Source organism: Gopherus flavomarginatus, chromosome 5 (assembly GCF_025201925.1).
Source record: "Gopherus flavomarginatus isolate rGopFla2 chromosome 5, rGopFla2.mat.asm, whole genome shotgun sequence".
NCBI classification, from domain to species: Eukaryota; Metazoa; Chordata; order Testudines; family Testudinidae; genus Gopherus; species Gopherus flavomarginatus.
In genome coordinates, this window is record NC_066621.1 from 72,118,002 (window position 1) to 72,142,724 (window position 24,723).

The 24,723-nt window shown below is 42.7% G+C and overlaps 1 protein-coding gene across 8 annotated transcripts in view; it reads right to left on the reverse strand.

Moving 5' to 3' along the window:
• Positions 1-24,723, reverse strand: part of GAS2 (growth arrest specific 2) — a 142,857-nt gene that overhangs the window by 81,562 nt on the left and 36,572 nt on the right. The gene's annotated exons all lie outside the window — the stretch shown is intronic.

Below are 24,723 nucleotides of genomic sequence, written 5' to 3' on the forward strand. Positions count from 1 at the left end.
TTGGATCTGAACTTCCTCAACATTTGGGGTGGATTGCTTGGGATGCAGTTTCTGGTCATTTATAAAGGTAACACTACAGTTTTGAAAATATTGTATTCACATCTTTCATTAGTAACCAAGAAATATCTTAGGAACAGGATAGTGATGCATGTGCTAAAGTCTTTGGGACTGTAAAATTCTTAACACTGGCAGTTTTGTACAATCTACACTCTGAACAGCTGACTTTACAAGCCCATTGAGTAAAACACACACTATCATCCAGTACTTACAAAACCAAGGACTAGGATAGAGCCAGATTCTCATATCAGTGATACCAGAATAATTCTAACTAAACACCACTGATTCCTAGGGAGTTACTTCAGATTTAGTCGGGCATAACTGAGATCAGAATCTGGTCCAAAAAGAATTACCAGCAGAGAAAACCAGAGGGAGTGTTGTACCCTAGTTGCATTTGCAAGAGATACATGCAAAGCTTCTATCAAAAATTTTAATGTTCATGTAAAGCTCATTTTTATGGTGTCAAAACCTATATATCTGCCACAGAAGGCCAAATAAACTGAGAAGTGACCATTGTTACCCCCTAACTTTCCAAAGTTGCCCCATCGCTGAGAAATTCAGACCCCAAAATTGTTTTTATTGTGCAGCTTTGCCATTAAAGTGATTTATGGAGTAACTACTTCTGTTCTGGAGCTGGTTGTTAGATCCAATAGCCAATAACTAAAGAACTGAGAACATGCAAATGGTGTGTGTAGCAGTTTCCAATTCTATGTCCAACAGTTACTATCAACACTCCAAATAATTCTTGAAAGCATCACATAAAACAGTGCAAGAAAAAAAAAAATCAAATGACTTTAGAAGGCTTTCACCTGACCCCCAGCTGCTGGCAGCACACTAATTACAGGATTTAGGAACAGCTGGCTTATGTGGGGCAGTCAAGATGGGTGGGAATCAAACACTTATCCTATTAAAGTCACTTGCAAGACTTCCATTGACTTCACCAAGACCAGGATTTGGCCCAATCTTTAAGAAATAATTCTCTAAAGAACTCTGAGATGCAGTTTGTATAAAATATGTTACACAGCAGTAATGTATAATCAAGATAATGCACCCAATTGTGTGGTCTAATATGACCTCTTTGTGCTGCCCCAATAGTACAAAGAAGACATAAAGCTGGCTTAACCAGCCAGCTCACAGTTTTTGCAAGATGTCTGCCCCTGCAAAACAGCCTTAGGGACTCTAGCCTAGAGTGTGTGACCAGAGTGCTGCTATGTTCCAGCAATGCCCATCTCCAGAAACATCCACTAAGTGACAGGTACAGCTAGAAGTAACTCAATAGCCTTGGGACCGAACCAGCCCCCAGTTGGACCAGAATAGGGAGAGAAGGGGTATAAAGGCCACAAATCCATGTTCCCACATGTCAGCTCTTTGGGTCCTGTGGCAAGCACAGTTTAGCTGAGTTCAAGAATTAGGCCCAATAATTTTGAGTTATACAGTTTTGAAAAAAGAAATTATTCCTTTTGTTAAGGACCAAAGGATGTAGTGTAGAACAATGCAACTTCCCAAACATCACTAGTTTATTTTAAATAGTGAAAGGCATTGGAATATAAGTTTTAAAAAAAATATCACTGATGCTGATGACACTCAAATATATATCTCATTCTGAACTGATGGAACCACAGCTGCTACTAAAATGGCAGACTGCCTCCAGGAAATGTGCTCTTGGATGAAAAGCAGCTGGCTCAAACTGAACCCAGGCAAGGCTGAAGTGATGCAGGTCAGAGAGGGGAAACACACTGAAGATCTAGCCAAAACTCTGTCTCCACCTTCCAATGAAGCCAGACAGCCCCTATTCATCAAAGTGGTGTGACGCCTTAGAGGCTTGTTTGACTCCTCATTAAACTTAAGTATCAGAGGGGTAGCTGTGTTATCATTAAACTTAGATGATCAGGTAGCATCAGTTTCCCAAAATGCTTCCTTTCACCTCCAGTTTGCCAGGGAACCTCATCTCTTGCTCCCGGATGAGGACCTGCTATACCATGAGTCAGGCATTTATCAACTCCAGGCTGGATTATTGTAACTTGCTTTATTTAAAGCTGAAGAGGATGCTCAGGCTCCAACTGGTAGAGATCTGTGCTCAAGTCCCTCCGCTGGCTCCCAGTCAGCATCCAATCCCAGTTTAAGACAATGGTCCTAATTTTCAAAGCAAAAGCTCAGGCATACCACAGACTGAATATTGAGCTATGAACCCTCAAACAGCTGTGCTCCTCTGGAATAATGCCCATCTCAAAGTCCAGAACAAAGCTGAAGACAAAGTATTCTTGGTCAAGGAGGTTTAGCTCTGGAACAATTTTCCACAGAAGATCAGGTGAATCCAGAATCTGACCATCTTTAGGAAATATTGCAAAGCCTTCCTCTTTGAGAAAACTTTTACTACCATAAGAAACACTCACAGCTTGAACACCCCTTTTATTCCCAAACTCCTCTCAACCCTCTCATAAAACCTACCCCACGCAAAATCTGATCCCATAAAAGAAGAAGTTACAGAGACTTTATGAAGTCCTCTAGGGACTTTGCTGATGCTATTGATTTTACATACAGGGCTCTTAGATAATATGATGATGTGTGGCAGTATAAAACTTTAAGATCAATAGAGAGAGTTTTGCCAGCTCCTGATTTTATTGCAAGTCTGCTGATATTTGGTGTTTTTTCTTAAAGCTCCAGTCCCAAGAGTGAGGTGATTATGTTCGAATCTCAATTTTTTTTATTTTTAAATAGGTTTCTAGCCCTCATAGGTACAGAGAAAAACTTTAAAAAGTGAACACCAGAGACAAACACCATAAGACAAATAAAAGAGGAAATACAACATTTATTTATTTATTTATTTTAAATTTTCATTTTTAGGCCAATTTCATTATTTTGGGAACCTGTCTCATGATTTTGCACACAGGGGTTGGCAATACCAAGAATGTGACACATTAGGCTTGATCTCATAGGGTAAGAGCCACAGCAGATACGGAGGGTAGAAAAATACTCTTGAATTTAATTAAGAGTTTGTTGATCACTGTTTGAAATCCCACCCAGTCCTCCTAGCTGTCCCCCTTCACTCCACTTCTAATGTTTTCCCCTTCCATTCTGGCTTAGGTCCTCATACTGAGAAGTGCTGAGTTGAAGTCAATAGAAGTTCCTCTTCACAGGATTGGGCTTTAACAATATTAACAATTAGCATTAGTCAGGTTTCTAGAGTAATACCTTCTTCATATCAGAACAGTCTCGAAGAGCAAGTGAGCATCAGTATCCTGAGGCAAATTCACACTTTAAAGCACTGACTGCTTCACATTTTCAATTGAATTCTCTTTCGTGACCTGCACCCTTCTTGGTGATATAATGAAGCATTCATCCATGTCAACCCAATCCTGCATGCCTTTCTCAGTGAACTCTCAGTGAATGAGAATTTCATTGGAATAGAAAGTAACATACAGGAAGAACAATAATAAAAAAGAAAGCTAATAAAAAATCAGTGGTAGTTTTGTCAGAATAAGGATTCAGGGGCAGGCTATGTCATTCAGAAAGCCACCAACATAGAGATAAATCTTGAGTTTTATGAAACTGAGTCCTTGATGCTGATGGTTCTCCTAATGAATACAAATTATACCACTATTTCACCAATATCATTTCCAACAGACACACACTGGACCCAAATCTGACCTCACACTGCTGCAAATCAGCAGTAATTAATGGAATCAGCAGAATTAAAATAATGCAAGACCAGTGTAATGAGTTCAGAAATTGGCCCAATGGCTTATAATACTTTTTACTATAATCAAACCTTTGAAAGATATGTTGTTAATTTACAATAGCTCCTATATATGAGTGAACTCAAAGATGTGTTGTTTGGCAACATTATTTGTTAATTTGACTCACTAGACTATATATCCACCCAAAACCCAGTCTGATGCTGCTACATGAGCCTATTGACACAGAACCAGATCAGGTGATATAACTGAAGCTAATGGAGAGAAGTCATTTACATCACTTGAGGATCTGGCCCTTAGTATCCCCACAGATAGGTGGATGATCATTTTACTCAGTTGTGACATTAAGATCAAATGAACTCACCTCACAAAATCTGGATATCTTCTCATTTGTAAATCACTTTAGGTGTGTAATAACTTCATGCAAGACTAATTTAAGAACCAAACCTTGGTTGACTCCCATCCCTTGATACATAATTAAGAAGGTGGCATGCACAAAGCTTCCTCCTTTGCATAGGAGGATAGGAGTCAGCCAGGATTGCAATCCCTGTGCTAAGAGCCTCCTGAGTGTTTACTATCCCAAAGAGGGTGGGAAAGAGTCAGAGCCTCTATGCTGGGCCGCAGAGCTGAGTAGGTGTGAAGTAGAGCATGCTGCACACTAAGAAGGGGAGTGCAGCATACATGATACCAGGGATCTCAGAAAGGCATTATGCCTTGCTGGGGCACAGTGTCTTCCAGAGCTCTCACGCAGAGTAGTGTGGCTCTGCATCGTCACCAACACATGGTGTCACCAACACAATCTGACTTGAAATATTCTGTGTCTCCTAATTTAAGTGGATGGAAAAGCCTGGAAATAGAAATACAATTGATTATGGCCATTCAGTAATGTGTCAGGCCCATACCGGGTTAGTTTCAGTACATAATGTTTATTTAATGTGCTACCCATAAATTAAGTATATTCACCTCGACAACTGAGGTCAGCCTCTTAAATGTATCAGTGAAGCAAGTTTCACTGTGAAAGAGATATTTTCATGAAGCTAGCAAAATCTCTTACTTTTATAATGATTAAGACTTCTAGATTACACAATTTATATGAAGATCCACTGAAGACAAATCGCAAAAGTGTCTAGGTTCCTGAACTATTAAGCTTGTCTGACTGCGGTGTTATCCAGTCTAACCAACAGACTTCTTGCCAATGTCACTGACAGGTGGCCTGAACAAGTATGAAATCAGAAGTGACAAGCAATGGCATGTAAACACAAAACATGTGCTAGACTCGGGGGGGCGGGGAAGGAGGAGGGAAAGGGAGAGTGTTTTGCTTTATAAATAATTCATGGCCTCTCTTCTATTTACTCAGATGACAACTTATCAGTACAAACAGTATCACTGTCAAAAACGCTTAAAATAAGACTACAGAATAGCAAAGTACTATACAGCCTAAGTTACCTTACATGCTAAAGAACTATATCATGCACTGAATATATATCACACTATATTCTACCCCATTGCCCACAAACTTAGGGCCCAATCCTGTTCCCACTGAAGTCAACAGCAAAATACCCTTTCATTTCAATTACTGGAGATTGGGCCAATTCTGAAGAATCGCAGGGGGATACCAATATTTTCTTAACACCTGATAAAATTCCCTACCTCCTTTTAAAAACAGGCCTTTTTTTTTTTTTTACTATTTTCAAATCTATTACTGTAACGCCCAACTCTAAAACACATGAAAGTTCTCATTAAAGACAGGTTTTATGCTCAAATATTCTTTACTGATTTGTTTAAATGGCTTGAATGTCTCAAAAGTGTTTTGTAACAGATCATTCAGAAATAATTAGGTTTCCATATGGCAAGAGTGACTTTTGTTGACATAGTATAATATATCCACTGTTACTTTGAAACAGCAGTGCCCACAATTACTCCTATCAAATATCACGAAAACAGTTCCCCAGTTACCTTCTTTTTACAATCTTGTCTTGTTGATGTGCATCATGTGGTTTAATGCAGGATGTGAAAGTGTGAGTGAAACAGATGATGTAATCCTGGAAAAATGCTGTTAGGTTCACTTCTATACCCAAGAGGGTCTCTGTTTCACTGTGCTGTGAAATCACATGGAAAAAGAAATGTATTTCTATACTTTTTTTTCCAAAATGAGATCCATAAATAAATGTTTTTTGTTTTGTTTTGTTCTTAAACAAACATATTTTCTTTAAGCAGACTCAAAGCAGGTTTGAAGGCTTCGGATAATGGCTACATTCCTTTTATTCTCGCCCCATTTTTGCCACAAAGTACAGGGAATATATTAAACCATTTTTATTGCTAAAAAAGGCGTTATAGCAGGCTAGGCACTTCCACAAAAAGTTCTATTATGTTCTGAATTACCTATAATATCGAAAAACGGAAGAAAGAGTTATTGTTAAATACTGCAGTATCTAACCACAGATGTATACCTCTATGATAGTTATTCAGCTAGTAAGAGATATGAATTGACACTCAAAGAAAACAACTAAGAAAACTCATTCCAAACCATTTCAGTGTCTCAGCTTCATATCTTCTTTCATTCTGCACCTATATTTGGAACAGGATCTCATTTCTTGTCCTGCAAGTACCATCTTCCTCCTTCTCAAACCCCTCCTTAAAATACACTTTCTATCCTAATATTTTGTCTGAATTAGCGCATTAGGACAGGAAACCCAAAAGCAGAGTTTTGCCATTGACTTCAGTGTGGCCAGGAGTTCTCCCCTTGTCCTTCATGAATTGGTAAAGTGTGAAATATACTTAAGGCTCAATTCTGCAAACACTTACTACTGAGTGTCATACTGTAATGGGTCCTGTCACAGAAGTAAGCCATATGCCTAGTAGTGTGTGCAGGACAGGCCCCTTACTGTGTTCCATAAACAGGAAGGAATAATAAACTGCCTGCATATGAATAATAAACAACACAAGTTAAACCCAGGCAACATTTATGTAGTTGCTATACTCCCATTCCTAAATGGCCCTCCTAAAACACCTTAGTCCCCATCCACGGCTCACAAAAATGTTGCCCTCAGTGCATTCCACTTGAGGGTTGGAAAAAAATATGGTTCCAACTGCTGTATATTGGTACTGACCCTGAATTTGGCAGTCATATCGACAAGTGTAGGTGAGTATGAATTAAACACTGTCTAAATGATCAGAGAACATTCAGTGGGGTAAACAATCCCTTGTATCAAGCTGCACCCAGGTTCTTTTTTATTTGTTATTTTGCAGAGCATTTTCAAGAGGCACTAAACAGACTAACACTGCAAGAAACTATTAACTTTAACAAAAAGTTAAAGAGCTAGAACTAGCCGTCATAACATCTCACATCACAAAAAGTGAAAGCCTCAATAATAAATAAATAATAAATAAATAAATAAATAATAATAATAATAATAATAAAGCTAAAACTTGAGGCAGCTGTAGGTGAAGACCAGTAGCTACTAGGGAAATCTTAGAAATATAAGGCTGGAAGAGACCATGAGAGGTCATCTAGTCTGGGCTTCCATGTTGAGGCAGGATCAAGTAAACTTATGTAGACCACCCCTGACAGGTGTTTGTCTAGCCTGTTCTTAAAAACTTCCGGTAATGGGGATTCCACAACCTCCTTCGGTAACCTATTCCAGTAACTAAGTATCTTTATAATTAACAAGTTTTTCCTAGTAGCTAACCTAAATCTCCCTTGTTACACATATAAGCCAATTACTTCTTGTTTTACCTATAGTGGACATGGAAAATAATTGATACCATCCTCTTTGTAAAAATCCTCCTCTCAATCTCTTTTTTCTCAAGGCTAAATATGCCCAGTTTTTTAAAACCTTTTATCACATTTGTTGCTCTCTTGTGAACTCTCTTCATTTGTCTACATTGTTCTTAAAGTGTGGCATCCTCCATTATGATTCACCCTGGAACATGTTGAAATGTTATGGTATGCCAACAAAAACAATTAACATCATCATTATATCAAGGTGCAGTATGTATAGTTGAAGTAAATAGATATTTGAGTGAATGGTTTAACCTGGACTCTGCTGTCAAAGAAGGATGCATTCTCTCAACTCTCCTCTTTGGCATGGCCATTGCCTTTCTTTATGAGAAAACGTGCAGATGGATACAACACAGGCATTGCATGGCTCAACAGCAGGACACTAGAAGATATAGATTTTTCTGATGACATTGCTCTTCCACATCAACATGCAAGCAAACTTTGAAAGACTGTTCAGAATTGCTAAAGAGATGGGGTTAATGATCAGCTATGAGAAAAAAAAATCTAATGACAACCCAAGTGCAACAGGCCAGCTGGCCTTTAAAGTAAGCCAGACTCAGCCTTGCCTGTAATCTACCAGCTAGCCCCTGTGAGGATTTGTGGGACCTGAAACTGGGCCTGGGGGTGCTTCCACAACACCACTGGGCAGTGCTGAAAGAGCCACAGTAAACACACCTTACATACTGGGAGACCAGTCACTCCAGGAAGTGCTGCCCATGGAGAAGATGACCACATCCCCTTCCCTGGCCTCTGATTGGCCTAGACCTAATTTTAGGCCTGGAGAGAGTACTAAGAAGTTGTACGTGCAACAAGGCAGATCCCTGACTTGCTGCTAAGACAGATGTCACTTTGTTCCTGGTCCCTGTCTTCTGGCTTTGCCCTCTGGTTCCTAGCTATTGATTCCAGCTTGGCTCTTGGCTCCAGACTTTGGCTACGGACTCTGGCTTGAATCTCAGGCCTAACCACCTATGGCTCTACCCATTGAACCTGACCACCCATGTCCCAGTTCCTGACAGCCCCAAGCTGATTGAGATATGGCAACTTAATGATAATTAGTGACCCAGCTGTGAAAGGGTTAGGAAAAGACTATGTTCACAGAGTAAAAGCAGCAAAGAATCCTGTGGCACCTTATAGACTAACAGACGTTTTGGAGCATGAGCTTTCGTGGGTGAATACCCACTTCCTCAGATGCATGTAATGGAAATTTCCAGGGGCAGGTATATATATGCTAGCAAACAAGCTAGAGATAACGAGGTCAGTTCAATCAGGGAGGATGAGGCCCTGTTCTAGCAGTTGAGGTGTGAAAACCAAGAGAGGAGAAACTGGTTCTGTAGTTGGCAAGCCATTCACAGTCTTTGTTCAATCCTGAGCTGATGGTGTCAAATTTGCAGATGAACTGAAGCTCAGCAGTTTCTCTTTGAAGTCTGGTCCTGAAGTTTTTTTGCTGCAGGATGGCCACCTTAAGGTCTGCTATAGTGTGGCCAGGGAGGTTGAAGTGCTCTCCTACAGGTTTTTGTATATTGCCATTCCTAATGTCTGATTTGTGTCCATTTATCCTTTTCCGTAGAGACTGTCCAGTTTGGCCGATGTACATAGCAGAGGGGCATTGCTGGCATATGATGGCGTATATTACATTGGTGGATGTGCAGGTGAATGAACCAGTGATGGTGTGGCTGATCTGGTTAGGTCCTGTGATGGTGTCGCTGGTGTAGATATGTGGGCAGAGTTGGCATCGAGGTTTGTTGCATGGATTGGTTCCTGACCTAGAGTTATTATGGTGCGGTGTGCAGTTACTAGTGAGAATATGTTTCAGGTTGGCAGGTTGTCTGTGGGCAAGGACTGGCCTGCCACCCAAGGCCTGTGAAAGTGTGGGATCATTGTCCAGGATGGGTTGTAGGTCCTTGATGATGCATTGGAGGGGTTTTAGCTGGGGGCTGTATGTGATGGCCAGTGGAGTCCTGTTGGCTTCTTTCTTGAGTTTGTCTTGCAGTAGGAGGCTTCTGGGTACACGTCTGGCTCTGTTGATCTGTTTCCTTATTTCCTCGTGCGGGTATTGTAATTTTGAGAATGCTTGGTGGAGATTTTGTAGGTGTTGGTCTCTGTCTGAGGGGTTAGAGCAGATGCGGTTGTATGTTCACAGAGTGGAGAACTCAGAGAAGAGAGACTAGGAGAGAGGAGCCAAGAGAGTTCCCTCTTTTTGGGAAGGACCTGGTGAAGTCAGTCTGGAGGGGACGCACAGGGAGCAAGTTAAGCTCCCATGGGGAAAGTCCTGAGATAGGGCCTAGAAGGAGCAGGGAGATCCCTGAGGAAGCTGCCTGAGTCCCTGGGGAGAGGCGGCATTGGGGGGAAACTGGCTAGGAAGAAGTAGCATAGGTTAATTTCAGCAGGGCTCCGAAACAGAGACTCACAGTGCAGCCCAAGAGGGCAGAAGAATTATCATACAAATATCTGGACTTTCAGCTGGACCTTTAGTCCTCTGGCTAGGTCACAGAAAGACTCTGAGAAAGACAGGTCAGCATAGGGCTAAAGAAGTGGTTGAAAGGAGGTGGAAGAGACAAGTCTCTCTGAAACATAGTGTCCTTACTCCATGGGACATTACAGCTGGTATGTACTACTTTACAGTCAACAAATCCCAGTGCAAGCATTATGTTAGAAGGCAAAGTAGTACAAGAAGTGAGTCAATTCACATACCTTGGCAGTAATGTAAAAATCAGTGGGGATATCCAGACGGAAATAATGTCATGAACTGGCAAGGTGGCAGCTGCATTCACCAGCTTACACAAAATTTGGTCACTGAAAATCTACAACTTAAAGACTAATCTATGAATCTTCACCTTTAATGTTATTTCTGCCTTAATACATACATGTGAAAACTGGAAAACCACCAAAAAATACAGACAGGTGTCTAAATGCCTTTGAAAACAACTGCCTCAGGAAAATACTGGGTATTAAATTGAATGAATTTATAATGAACGCCGAGAGTCATCCAAGAGTTCAGTAACCCTGTTTTTCTAAAGTTATCTGGAAAAGAAGATGGAAATATCTGGGCCATGTGTGATGAATGAAGTCAGAGTGTCTGCCAAGGCAGGTGTGCCATTGGGCAGCTGCAGAAACAGGCAGAAGTGGCCAACCGAAAGAATCCTTCTGTTGAACAGGACTTAGAGAGGGGAAACTTATAGGACTGACTTTCAAGAGGACATGCAAAGGAAAAACAGGGATGGCGGGGCCTTGTTCATGCCCTTAGCGATGTTGGATGGTGCAAGGAGGATTTAGATGATTTTCATTGTGGTCATGCCGACAGGCCCAAAGCAATATCAAGGTCCATTTGCACTTAGTACAGTACAAATGTAGTAAGAGACAGTCCCTACCCCAGTAGGATTACTATCTAAGTAGAAGAGAGACAAAAGTATTTGCATCAACATTGGATAAGTGAGACCTGAGGCACAGAGAGATTAAGTGACTTGTTCAAGATCATACAGGGAGCCTGAGGTAGAACCAGGGCCTGAATCTAGATCTCCTTAGTCCAACTCTTGTACCTTAACCCCAAGACCAATCTTTCTGTGGACAAAAGTGTCCTAGTTTCTGTGGCACTCCAGTAGGTAAACTGAAAGTTGGGTACCAGATCCATGCATTTATTTTGATATTAAATATAATTTATGTTACGCTCCCCTCACATTTCAGTTTCAATGTCTATGGATTTTTGTAAGGACAATGCATAATTGCATCATATAAATTTTTAAAGAGGGAAGCTAGGGGATTTATCATTTCGACAGAGGACAGCTGAGACTTTTGGAATGGGGGATGGTGGTGGACAGTTTGGGATTCTGGAGTAAACTACATTAGCAGGATGTTTCTGCTAAAATAATCATCAATGAAACATAATGTCAATATTTACATTGCAATCTTTAGGTTTCATAATTAAATCATAGAAGAGAATGGGGCAGTTCTCATAATTATTGTTTCAAGCTGTCTGCAGAATCAGGAAGACAACACGAGTGTATCCTTGATTTATGCTTTCAAGGATTTTTTTTCACAATCATAAAGCTAGAAAATGGTGGTGTCATTCCCCCTTCCCCCCAACTATTTAGATTCCAGACCAAAACCACTACAATCTGCCACTCCATGTTCACTCTGGCTGTGCCTCATTCTGAGAGAGAGATGCACACCCTCTTCCAGCTAACATCTATAAGAGTTAAATGAAAATTGTGCAATACTGCAGCCTTCTTAACGCATTTTATTAGAAACAGAAAATGTATGTGGCACATGGACACGGTGCAGTCATGTTAGAGACCTGAATTTGATTCCCAGCACTTTCAGAGCTAACTTTATGCACCTTCCTGTTAATTTCTTCTCCTCAAACTCCTTGTATAGGTTTGAGGTTTTGTTAAAAATGATGTTCATGAAATGCACAGTATTTTTAACACCAGTTAGGTTCATGGTCTTCTGGCTCCCATTCTAGCATACTATCCCTGCATGAATATTTGATGGGGGAAAGCTGGAGAATCAATTTTGTCTATGTTCCACTGAGAGCCTAAGCTTTTCAATATCAGCTTCAGAATGATGCATGGGGCTGGGCACGTGAACTCAGGACATTCAGTAAAGAAAGGAACAGATGTTGAACAAGTTTTACTGGCATGCACAAGTGCTGATTTATAATATGTGGAAAATAATCTAAATCTAAGAGGATTTTCACAGGGATGGCAAAATACACTTCCATGACCCCATGATCAGCCCTGCTAAATCTGAAGTTCCTTCTTCAAAGGATGGAGGCACTCGGTTCTCTTAAAACTGAAAATTAGTCAGAAAAATCTTGAACATTAACAAAACTTCCTATTCATCACTAGCCTCATTCTAAAAAAATGATAGTGCCATTTTTCCTGAATCTTTTAAAAAAAGTTCAAGCTACCAAGCATGGAAAATTTCTGCAGGGGACTGGGGCATAGGAAGTCTTGCCTAGCAGTCACAGCTTGGCTGAGATCTGCCTACCAGGGATTGGAGTCACCAGGCCGAAGTTGGAGGAATTGCAAGGCCAGGTCCCATTAACAAGAGCAGGGGCGGCTCCAGGCCCCAGCACGCCAAGCGCGTGCTTGGGGCGGCATGCCGCGGGGGGCACTCTCCCGGTCGCTGGGAGGACAGCAGGCGGCTCTGGTGGACCTCCCGCAGGCGTGCCTGCGGAGGGTCCGCTGGTCCCACGGCTTCAGTGGAGCATCCGCAGGCACATCTGCGGGAGGTACACTGGAGCCGCAGGACCGGCAACCGGCAGAGTGCCCCCTTGTCATAACCTATTCCCAGATTTGGACCTTAGCGTCCAAAATATGGGGGTTAGCATGAAAACCTCCAAGCTTAGTTACCAGCTTGGACCTGGTAAAGCTGCCACCACCCAAAAAATTAGAGTGTTTTGGGGCACCCTGGTCCCCCCAAAAAACCTTCCCTGGGGACCCCAAGACCCAAATTCCTTGAGTCTCACAACAAAGGGGAATAAACCATTTCCCTTCCCTTCTCCCTTCCAGGTGTTCCTCCCCCTGGGTTCCTGGAGAGATACACAGAAGCAAGCTCCATGAATCTAAACAGAGGGACTCCACCCTCTCTATTTCCAGTCCTGGAAACACAAGGAGAGAGAGCCAATCTCTCCCCCACCCCCCTCCTTCACCCAGAGGGAATGCAAAGTCAGGCTAGTAAATCTAACACACACAGATTTCCCCCTGACTTCTTCCTCCCACCAATTCCCTGGTGAGCACAGACTCAATTCCCTGGAGTTCCCCACTAAAGAAAAACTCCAACAGGTCTTAAAAAGAAAGCTTTATATAAAAAGAAAGAAAAAGTACATAAAAATGGTCTCTCTGTATTAAGGTGACAAATACAGGGTCAATTGCTTAAAAGAAATATGAATAAACAGCCTTATTCAAAAAGAATACAATTCAAAGCACTCCAGCAACTACACACATGTAAATACAAAAAAAAACATATAAATCCCTATCTGATCTTTTGTACTTACAACTGGGAAACAGGAGATTAGAAAGGCAGGAAACAGAGATCCTCTCATAGCCGAGAGAGAGACAGGCACAAGACCAAGAACAAAGGACTCACACACAAACTTCCCTCCACCCAGATTTGAAAAAGTCTTGTTTCCTGATTGGTCCTCTGGTCAGGTGTTTCAGGTTACTTCTTTCCAGGTGAAAGAGACATTAACCCTTAGCTATCTCTTTATGACATGCCCCCCAAATTGCAGACAGTGGAGAAGCTCACTGGCGGTGATTTCCTCCTAGAACTGTAAAATAAACAGATTAATACAACACATGCACCTTTACATATACCACTAAGTATATAACTAACAGACTTCTACATGTTAAGAACACTTTTTAACTACTGGATTCTGGGAAACTCTCAAGGGAGAGTGCATCAGCTACTTTGTTAGAAGCTCCTGAGATGTGCTGAATTTGAAAATCAAAATTTTGGAGAGCTAAACTCCAACGAAGAAGTTTCTTGTTGTTTCCCTTGGCAGTATGAAGCCACTTTAGTGCAGCATGGTCAGTTTGTAGCTGGAACCGCCGTCCCCAAACATATGGGCGTAGCTTTTCCAGGGCGTACACAATGGCATAGCATTCCTTTTCACTGACTGACCAGTGACTTTCCCTCTCAGACAGTTTCTTGCTGAGAAACACGACAGGATGGAAGTTGTGATCCGTTGCTTCCTGCATGAGAACTGCTCCTATACCACGCTCAGATGCATCTGTGGTTACTAGGAATGGCTTGTCAAAGTCCGGGGCCCTGAGCACAGGGTTAGACATGAGCGTTGCCTTAAGTTGGGTAAAGGCCTTTTGACACTCATCAGTCCACTTAACTGCATTTGGCTAGGTCTTTTTGGTCAGGTCGGTCAGTGGGGCAGCGATTTGGCTGTAGTGTGGTACAAGTCGCCTGTAGTATCCGGCCAAGCCTAAGAAGGATTGGACCTGCTTCTTGGACCTTGGGACAGGCCATTTTTGGATAGCATCCACCTTGGCCTGTAGGGGGTTTATGGTTCCTCGACCCACCTGGTGTCCCAGGTAAGTCACTCTGTTTTGGCCTATTTGACACTTTTTGGCCTTAACAGTTAGTCCGGCCTGCCTGATGCGCTCAAAGACCTTTTCCAGGTGTAGTAGGTGTTCGGGCCAGGAGTCCGAAAAAATGGCCACATCATCGAGGTAGGCAACTGCATATTCTCCCAGTCCTGCTAGTAGACCATCTACCAGCCTCTGGAAAGTGGTGGGTGCATTTCGAAGCCCGAAAGGAAGGACATTGAATTCATACACCCCACATGGGTGACGAATGCTGACCTTTCCTTGGCAGGTTCATGTAGTGGTACTTGCCAGTACCCCTTGGTTACGTCTATTGTAGAGATGAACTGGGCACGTCCCAACTTTTCCAATAGCTCATCGGTGCGTGGCATTGGATAGTTGTCCGGTCGAGTTACCGCATTTAGCTTACGGTAGTCCAAACAAAAGCATATTTCCCCATCTGGTTTGGGTACCAGAACCACTGGAGATGCCCATGCACTGGTAGATGAGCGGATTATACCCATGTGTAGCATGTTCTGGATCTCCCGTTCTATAGCAGCTTGGGCATGAGGAGACACCCGGTAGGGTGGGGTTCTAATTGGGTGAGCATTACCTGTGTCAATGGAGTGGTATGCCCGTTCAGTCCATCCTGGGGTGGCTGAGAACAATGGGGCGAAGCTAGTGCACAGCTCCTTGATTTGTCGCCGCTGCAGACGTTCCAGGGTGGTTGAGAGGTTCACCTCTTCCACGCCACCGTCTTTTTTCCCGTCGTAGTAGACACTGTCAGGCCACTCAGCATTATCTCCCTGGACTGTAAACTGACAAACCTGTAAGTCTCTGGAATAGAAAGGCTTGAGAGAATTAACATGGTACACTCTGGGCTTTAGTGAGGAATTGGGAAATGCTATGAGGTAGTTCACAGTTCCCAGGCGCTTTTGGACCGTGAATGGCCCTTCCCATGATGCTTCCATCTTATGGGCCTGTTGCGCCTTCAAGACCATAACCTGGTGTTCTACCTTGAAGGAACGATCTCTGGTATGTTTGTCATACCAGGCCTTTTGCTCTTCCTGAGCATCCTTTAGGTTCTCTTTAGCAAGGGCTAAAGAGTGTCGGAGGGTGCTTTGTAGGTTGCTTACAAAGTCCAGAATGTTAGTTCCTGGAGAAGGCGTAAACCCTTCCCATTGCTGCTTCACCAACTATAATGGCCCCTTAACCTCGTGACCATACACAAGTTCAAACGGTGAAAACCCTAAACTGGGATGTGGTACAGCCCTGTAGGCAAACAGCAACTGCTGCAACACTAGGTCCCAATTATTGGAGTGTTCGTTGATGAATTTACATATTATGGCCCCCAAAGTTCCATTAAACCTTTCCACCAGGCCATTGGTTTGTTGATGGTACGGGGTGGCAACCAAGTGGCTCACTCCATGCGTTTCCCACAGTTTTTGCATGGTCCCTGCCAGGAAATTAGATCCCGAATCTGTAAGGATGTCGGAGGGCCAACCTACCCTGGCAAAAATGTCTGTTAGGGCCAGGCACACAGTGTTAGCCCTGGTGTTGCCTAGAGCTACAGCTTCCGGCCATCGGGTAGCAAAGTCCACGAAAGTCAGTATGTACTGCTTTCCTCTGGGTGTCTTTTTTGGGAAAGGACCCAGAATATCCACAGCTACTCGCTGAAATGGGACCTCAATTATGGGGAGTGGCTGGAGAGGGGCCTTGACCTGGTCTTGGGGTTTTCCCACTCTTTGGCATACCTCACAAGACCGGACATACTTGGCAACATCCTTGCCCATCCCCTCCCAGTGGAAGGACTTCCCCAACCGGTCCTTGGTTCTGTTCACCCCAGCATGGCCACTGGGATGATCATGGGCTAAGCTTAAGAGCTTCCCCCGGTACTTAGTTGGAACCACCAATTGTTTTTGCGGCTGCCATTCTTCCTGGTGTCCACCAGAAAGAATCTCCTTGTATAAAAGTCCTTGGTCTATAACAAACCAGGATAGATTAGAAGAGCTGAGAGGCGGTGGGGTGCTCCGTGCTGCCGCCCAAGCTTTCTGAAGGCTGTCATCTGCTTCCTGCTCAGTCTGGAACTGTTCCCTTGAGGCTGGGGTCATCAGTTCTTTCTCAGACTGTGGACTTGGGCTTGGTCCCTCTGGGAGCGATGTAGGTGATGGGGTTGTTTCCGTTGCTGGTGAACCGCTCTCCGCTGATGCACCTGAGGGTATTTCAGGCTCTTGCTGAGCCTTTTGAGTATGGGTGTCTGTTGCTTGTGCCAGTTCTGGCTCGCTGGCGCCCACTGGCGTTGAGTTTGAAGATGTGGTTGCAATTGCTGGTGCTGGTTGCTGTTCCAGTTCCGGGCCGGGGACTGGACGTGCTGTGGCTGTTTCAGTGGTTGGCATGGAATCTGGGTCCACTACCTCTGTCTGGGTCTCTGGTAACACAAACGGGGCGCCTGTGGATGGCTCAGGAACAGGAATGGGTTTGGAAGCTTGCCTGGTTTGGCTACGTGTAACCATTCCCACTCTCTTGGCCTGCTTCACCTGGTTGGCCAAGTCTTCCTCCAGTAGCATGGGGATGGGATAGTTGTCATAGACTGCAAAAGTCCACATTCCTGACCAGCCTTTGTACTGGACAGGCAGTTTAGCTGTAGGCAAGTCTACAGCTTGTGACATGAAGGGGTAAATTGTCACTTTGGCCTTTGGGTTGATGAATTTGGGGTCTACGAAGGATTGGTGGATAGCTGACACTTGTGCCCCCGTGTCTCTCCACGCAGTAACTTTCTTTCCGCCCACTCTCAAATTTTCCCTTCGCTCCAAGGGTATTTGAGAGGCATCTGGGCCTGGGGATCTTTGGTGTGATGGTGGTGTAATGAACTGCACTCGGATGGCGTTCTTTGGACAGTTGGCCTTGATATGTCCCAGTTCATTACACTTAAAGCAACTTCCATCTGATGGGTCACTGGGTCGAGGTGAGTTACTGGAGACTGGTGAGGTGGAAGAATAGTGTGTCTGTGGCTTTACTTGGGTTGTAGGTGGGGTTTTTGGCTGCTCTCGGTTGTAGGGTTTATGGTCGGTGTGCCCTCTGGGGTATTCGTTCCCCTTGACAGTAGCTTTCTTGCTTTCTGCCACTTCCATCCATCTGGCTCCAATCTCCCCCACCTCAGTGAGATTTTTGGGTTTTCCATCTTGTATGTACCGTGTTATGTCCTCAGGAACACCATCCAAGAACTGCTCCATTTGTATGAGGAGGTGCAGTTCTTCCAAGGATTTAACATTGTGTCCTGATATCCAGGCCTCATAATTTTTCCCAACGTAGTAGGCGTGTTTGGGAAATGACACATCTGGTTTCCACTTTTGGGTTCTGAAACGCCGACGGGCATGATCCGGGGTTATCCCCATTCTGTATCTGGCCTTGGTTTGAAAAAGTTTATAGTCGTTCATTTGCTCCTTAGGTATTTCAGCTGCCACCTCTGCTAAAGGTCCATTGAGCTGTGGCCTCATTTCTACTATGTACTGGCCTTCAGGGATGCTGTACCCAAGACAGGCTCTTTCAAAATTTTCTAAGAAGGCCTCAGTGTCATCACCTGCCTTGTAGGTGGGAAATTTCCTGTGATGTGGAACCATAATTGGCGAAGGGTTGTTAGGATTGGCTGGGTTTTGTTGATTAGCCTTTTCTAATTCCATGGCCTGTTGGTGGGCTTTCCTCTGGAGTTCCATCTCTCAGCGGTGGGCCGCCTCTTCTTCTTCTTGTTTCCTTCGGTGGGCCACCTCTTCTTCTTCTAATTTTCTTTTGTGGGCTGCCTCTTTGGCTGCTTGTTCTCTTTTGTAGGCTGCCAATTTGATGCTTTCTTCCTTTTTTTTCAGCTCCACCTCTTTTTGTCTTTTTTCCAGTTGTCGCCTGTGTTCAGCTTCTTTGATTTGTTCTTCAGCCTCCATTTTTGTATTGGAAGGCATGGTTCCTGTTTTCTTGTGTTGGGGTGCCCTCTGGTGTTTATTGTCTGAACTGCAGGCTCTGTTGCCTCCTGGGGTCTGCCTAGCAACAGTGCCTTTTTCCCTTTCTTCCTCTAGCTAATCTTTTCAATGTAAAGTAAACCAGAAAAACCACTTTATTTGCATGTGTATTGTGCTGGTAATGACTCCCCATGGGAGTGCTATTGTCACAAAAGACCCTTAATAGCTTCTTAATGGTTCCTTGCTTAATATGCAAGCCAGAAACTGCAAGAGAGAGCAGAAAGAAAAAATTCTCTCTGGTTCCTTTTAAAACCAAACTGTTTCTCTCTGCTTAAAAGCCCCTAGCAGAGAAAGGAAAAATATAATATTCCTACTGGCTTCTGGATTCTATCTTTCCCACAAACGCTGCCACTCATGTCATAACCTATTCCCAGATTTGGACCTTAGCGTCCAAAATATGGGGGTTAGCATGAAAACCTCCAAGCTTAGTTACCAGCTTGGACCTGGTAAAGCTGCCACCACCCAAAAAATTAGAGTGTTTTGGGGCACCCTGGTCCCCCCAAAAAACCTTCCCTGGGGACCCCAAGACCCAAATTCCTTGAGTCTCACAACAAAGGGGAATAAACCATTTCCCTTCCCTTCTCCCTTCCAGGTGTTCCTCCCCCTGGGTTCCTGGAGAGATACACAGAAGCAAGCTCCATGAATCTAAACAGAGGGACTCCACCCTCTCTATTTCCAGTCCTGGAAACACAAGGAGAGAGAGCCAATCTCTCCCCCACCCCCCTCCTTCACCCAGAGGGAATGCAAAGTCAGGCTAGTAAATCTAACACACATAGATTTCCCCCTGACTTCTTCCTCCCACCAATTCCCTGGTGAGCACAGACTCAATTCCCTGGAGTTCCCCACTAAAGAAAAACTCCAACAGGTCTTAAAAAGAAAGCTTTATATAAAAAGAAAGAAAAAGTACATAAAAATGGTCTCTCTGTATTAAGGTGACAAATACAGGGTCAATTGCTTAAAAGAAATATGAATAAACAGCCTTATTCAAAAAGAATACAATTCAAAGCACTCCAGCAACTACACACATGTAAATACAAAAAAAAACATATAAATCCCTATCTGATCTTTTGTACTTACAACTGGGAAACAGGAGATTAGAAAGGCAGGAAACAGAGATCCTCTCATAGCCGAGAGAGAGACAGGCACAAGACCAAGAACAAAGGACTCACACACAAACTTCCCTCCACCCAGATTTGAAAAAGTCTTGTTTCCTGATTGGTCCTCTGGTCAGGTGTTTCAGGTTACTTCTTTCCAGGTGAAAGAGACATTAACCCTTAGCTATCTGTTTATGACACCCCTGTGGTGTGCCGCCGTGCTTGGGGCGGAGAAATGGCTAGAGCCGCCCCTGAACAAGAGTCTGGGTCAGAGTCAGGCCAGGGTCAGGTAGTACCAGGTTAGAATCAAGAGGCAGGAATCAGGGTCAGAGTCAGGCTGGAGTCAGAGATAAGAGCAGAGGCAATACTGGGTTAGAATCAAGAGGCAAGAATTGGAGTCGAAGTTGGGCTGGAGTCAAAGACAGGAGACAAGGCAAAGTCTGTCATTGCAGCAGGCCAAGGTCCATGTGGTTGCCCAGACAGCTTCCTGGGCCAACCCCTGCAGTTAAGTAGGGACACTTGGCCCAATCAGAGGGCAGCAGGGTACTGTCACTCTGGGTCTCATGGGCAGTACTTCCTGTAGCAACTACTCTCCACAGTGCTCCCTGGCCCTATGGTTCCTCACAATTTCCGCCTGAATAATCAAAGGTATCAGCAACTGAAAAGAGGCTTATAAAGGGAAATGTTAGCAACCTTATCATTGCTGTTGCTAACGCTTCCCGAACGACATAGTGCTGCTCCCAAAATACTAACATTTTACACAGACCTATGGAACTGAAGGCAGATGACCTGCCATTGGCTGGTTGAGTAACAAATTCCTAGGTGTAGTCATCATGACATGGTGTTTATCATCAAATTAAAATAAAGTCTCTTCTCCTTCTTCTAATTCCTTCTCTTCCCAGTTTTCTCTCAATGATCAATCTCATGCCCTGTGATTCTTTTAAATGCAGTAGTGCCGGTGAAGAGGGAGATTCTTTCCCTTCCTGCAAGATTAGTTCCAAATGGGGCTTTACCTAACATGAGCCAAATGTCAAGAATAGAGACCAAGACAGTGATCTAGGAAGGAAGTTCTCTCTTCCTTTAGACTATTTTTTTTGCAGTTGCTTTATCTGTTTTCTTTTCAGATTTCCAGATGTTTAACAAAGATACAGCTTTTTATTTGACACCAAAAATGCTCATATAGGATTTCATGCATAACTGTACTAAAGTTTAGTTTGATTCTCCAAAGCCCTTGCACATTTGTTTTAAACAAAAGTTGCATCTTTTTCTTTTTGATAAAACCTTTGATTTTCTGTGACTTTTCCAATTAGAAATCACAAGGAAGCTGCTGGAGCTTTGGGAATTCTAAGAAAAGCTTCCATGAGTTCAAAAACATATTGGAATGTTAACCTATAGATCCTACTTTCCAATCCAGCCTTAAATCAGTCTAAAATTATGAACGAAGCTTTATTGTGTACTTTTGCTCAAAGAGCTGTGTATTTACATGTGCAAAGAAAAATACATGCATATGTAAAAATGGGAATTAGATGTATAATTGTTCAAGACATACACAGTTTGGAAGCCATGCTTGAAAATTTTGTTCATAATGCATGATTTCTTCTGCCTTATGTTCTCCACTTGTGCCTTTGTATTCCACACACCTTTCTATTTAACAATCTCTGCCCAGTGTTGTAGGATTCACAGTCTTTGGGTATAACAACCAAATCTTGTACTTACAAAGTTATTGCTCAGCCCAAACTAGAGTCCATGGGAGTTTAATCTAAATAATGACTGCAGCGGTTTAGCTCAAAGCAATTGTTTGCTCTTGATGATAAATTTAACATGAATGTAAAAAACAAAATCATATGATGCACTTAAGTCCAGATCCTGCAATTACATCCAACAGTGTGTGTGAGAAGCCTCATATCAAGTGTTCTATTATAGGATATACACATTATTTTAAAGTACTTAAGAAAAGATGTTATAGTAACATGTTAGCAAGCATTTAGTAGAAATGGGGAAACAAAAAATTTCTAGGAACAAGTTAAGTAATGAATCTATCTGTCTATGTTAGCTAATACTGACTCATCTATCCCCATAACTGACACAGCTATAATGATAAATCATTTGGAAAGCTAACAGGTAATACTAAAACTGGTAAGAACATTATTATCCATGCATAAATGCAAGAGACATAATTGTCAGCTAATGAAAGCACATGACTGGAAATCCAAAGATCTGGGTTCTGCTGCTCATTCTGCCAGAGTCTTGCAGTCTGACTTCAAACCAGTCACTTGGGGTAATATTTTCAAAAGCACATTCAGGAGTTAACCACTAAGCTCCCATTGATTTTTCCAATGCAGGCTAAAAATCAACTCCCACCAATTTTGGGAGCTTGATAGGCTTTGGGTGCCCAACTTCTTAAGCTGCTTTTGAAAATGCCACCTTTAATATCTGTGCCTCAGTGTCTCCATTTGTAAAATGGGAATGATCGTAACAACCTCACACAAGTATTGTGAGGATTAAATCGACAGGCCCAGATTCTGAGCTACCCTGCAAGGCCATGCAGAGGCAGAGGGGTGAACAAGAAACACCATATTCCCTTCCATGGCTGCGCCGAAACCATGACTCCAGCAGGGTTGGTGCACGATGACAAGCAATCTGCTCCATTCCCAACCGAGAGAGCAAATTAGGCTTTCTCCCTGTACAAGAAGCAGCAGCATGCTTTTCAGAGGCCCAATGTCTTAGTGCTCCCACTGGGGTTGTGTGGCTCCACACTGCCCCTGACTCAATGCTGTTGTTTTAAAGCCATGACTTGGCCCTCAGTGTTTATAAAGTGTTTTGGGATCCTCGACTAGAAGGTGCTATATGGTTGCAAACCATCATACTCCTAGAATAGTGTCAACTGGTGTGGTAGTATGCACAACTCTACATCAGCATACAGTCCTCAGCAGACAGACAATTTTTCCATTGGACTCAGTGGGAGAGTTGCTTGTCTGAGGCCTGCAGAATCAGGCCCTTAGTGCATCTGCTATAAACTTGGTAGCAATCCAGCAGAGTGTCTGTAAGTGAGTTTAATACATTATTGACAATGCTGAAAAAGGTGTAAGGTATTATCTGACAAACAGCTTTACAGCCTTGTGAAAATAATCCCATCCAGATGGATTAATGCTTGTAAATGGTTTTGCAAGGTTATCCTTTTTCCCCTACACTGTGTCAGCAATCTTCATTCAAAACAATTAACAGAAAGCTGCATATGTAATTATTACCTCTCCTAGTCATTATGCATTCTAACATTTTGTGTGTTTTTCATGACAGCCGCTACACATTGAGCAGAGGTTTTCATTGAGTTGCCCTCACTGTGTCAGTTTTCCCTTGAGTTCTTGCATTAATTTAGAACCCAGTAAAGTCAATGTGTAGTTCCAATTATTCCTTCCAGTGGTCATGAGATTGTCTTCCTGATTTCCATCTTACATATGGCTAGCTAAATTTTATGCTCCTTTCTGCTGGCTTCACTAAGGCTGGATTCCCATTTTCTGAAGGATACCTGTTCTGCTCACATAACCTATTGAATATTGTCACTTAGCCATACTGGTTCATTTCTTGCAAGTCTGCTTTTTTCTTTAGATGTATGCATGCCTTCTGTGGCTGTCATATAGTATGCTTCAGCAATCTCAATACAGAGTCTAAGGATTTTAATCACCACCAATGGGCATTTTTGATCAGCATCCTCATATTAAAAATCTCTAAACTTTACCACCCTTCTGTGGGTTTTATATGATTCCTCCCAGGAGAACACTGAACTTAATTATTTTGTTATCATTACTACCTAATGGCTCGATTTTAGTTACTTCTTGAAGCAACCCGTGTGTTGCTTAGGACAATTGAGAATAGTCTCTCCTAGGACAATTGAGAATAGCCTTTCCTTTTGTAGGCTCTAGGACTAAGTGTTTTAATAAAAAACTGTTTAATAAATTGAGAAACTACTTCCCTAAGTCTTGTCCCACTGTAACATTTGATCAGATGGTATACTGATGTCACCCATCATGGCTACATTATTAGATTTAGTTGCTTCTGATCTCCCTCAGTATTGTGCATTCAATATCCTTTTCCTATTCAGGCAGCCAGAATTATAAACTTGCTCATATCTGCCTTGGGATTTTGTCATCATACACATTCTAATGTATGGTCCTCTCCACTCTGAAATTATATTAAATCATTAGAGTCTATGGAATCCTTTATGGACAGTGCTACTCCCCCATGTCTATGTCTATGTCATGTATCAATTCTAGACATGGATTGCAGTACCCCACTGATTTTTGTCATTCTACTGCTGAGATGCCTGATTCTGATATGGAAATACTTAATGCTTCTCCAACACCCCAAATACCCCTGGTGCCCACCAACACTGTCCTAATCCCTTAGCAATATACAGCTTTGGCTGCTGAAGGTAAAGTACAAATTTTGTTAATATAAATAATTACTGGCTAAACCTCAAAGTCATTACTTATTCCTGATTCCTGACTCAGTGAAACTTAAGGAGATGTACCAAATCCTGAGCAGCTAGTCAGCATCCCAGATTTCCTAACATTCTGATGCAGTAGTACTATATTTTGCTAAGAACTGTCATCTCAAGAAGTTCGGAGCATTTGGTTGATTTGGCTGATTAGGACATAAATGATCTTCCTGGTAGAATTGTTGATTTAGTTCCACCTAGTATATTCAATATCACAAATCCAAGAGCCCAACCTTTTGGGTATGAATATATGTGTGCACCAGTGACCTAATTAATCTCTGTATTCACATCCTACACATTATTGTAATAATCCTTGTACAAAATAAGCCTTGTGAAGTATCATTTGAAAACCAATAATTCACTGGTCAATAACATCAGGGTGAAATGTATATAGCAGCATTATATTTAAAGTTATAAAATCCCCCCCCCCCATATAATGTTAAAGGCAATGTTCAAACTCACGTAGCCCTGATTAGGTAGGAGTGGTCAACCAGGTCTGTCTTTAATAAAGGGATGTATGTTTGAATATAAGCTGTAACCAGTGAGAGGAGGAAGAAAGA